A 1382-nucleotide genomic window follows, 5' to 3' on the forward strand; every position below is an offset into this window, starting at 1 on the left:
AAAAATTTAAAAAAAAAAAGAAAATGAATGAATGAATGTATGATACAGTTGATTTCACCTTATATTGTTATGCTTTATATATTCATTATATTAAGAAAGATACGTATTTCACCCTAGTGAGGATAGGATTCCTTAAGCCCTCTTGAAATTTCATTAATACTATTCAGCAGGTGCACAAGTTGGAGTGACAGGATTGTGGTTTTCTGGATAAAATGTGAGGATAATTACATCCTCTCGCCCAGCTGTGACCCATGTGGGGAGTTGGCCTGTGCCCACTGTAATGAATTGATGACCAAATTGGCTCCCAATAGGGCCAATACTCTTGAATCTCTATAGTGAGCCCTATGATTTGAATTTACAACCCTGTAAGTAGAAAAATCAAGGCAGATTTTAGGCATAAATTATTTCCTCACAGAGTTGTGTAAATGTTTTGGGAATTTTAGAAAATGGCTTTCATTGTCGAGCTTGCCAGTTCTCTATGTGAAATGATTCTAGCGGTGACTATGTAGTTCTTTCTTATCTTTGCATTTTTTGTCCATATTTCATTGGCTGTTTCTCCATGTCAGAATTTCAACAAATAGAAACTTTGCCTTTCTGTTTCAAGCTTTTTCTCATCTTTTAAAATGCAAATACTTCAAGGAAGGAGAACAGCTGGTCAGTCATTTTGATCTTAGTGCAGTGAGTTTATTAGAGCCTGAAGAGGGGATTCTGACACAGTGCGTGCTACCCCATAAACATGGCTTTCTTTTGAAGTTTGCCAGTACTGGAGAACTTCCCCACAGGAAAATCTCTCCCATGTGCAGCAAGGCAGCAACTCTATCACACACAGATGGAAGGAGTATATGGAAAAGTGAGTAACTGGACCTTAGTAGAAATGAACACTTTGGATTGAGTTGCTTTTGATGGTGAAGTATACAAAGTCTAAGATATGTATGTTTTAAGTATTGAATGGCCACAAGTCTAGTGAGGATCTTGCTAAAGACCTGTTGTCATTTTGAAAACAACATTTGTTGACATATGGAATGTATCACTTGTAATGTTTCTGTTTTAATATTATTTTGTACTCTCCTTACTTTTTTAAAAACCATGTGGAATTAATAGCTATAAGTATAATAAATGAGTAATTGTACTAAGTCATGCACTTAAAAGGACACAATATGAAAGAGAATTAGGTTTCATGAGCTGAGATGCTCATATGAGAATAAAAACTTTGTAGTGAGAATAAAGACCATCACTACGAGTATGGGAAAGGGGAGTTCATGGCAGAGGAAGGAAGATATAAAAATTGCTAAGACAGGAAACAGATTTGCTTCTTTAAGGATTGAAAATTGGCCACATTGCCAAGAACACTGAAGATAAGACTTTTTATTTTTTATTTTTAT

Source organism: Octodon degus, unplaced genomic scaffold, assembly GCF_000260255.1.
Source record: "Octodon degus isolate 3935 unplaced genomic scaffold, OctDeg1.0 scaffold00003, whole genome shotgun sequence".
NCBI lineage: Eukaryota > Metazoa > Chordata > Mammalia > Rodentia > Octodontidae > Octodon > Octodon degus.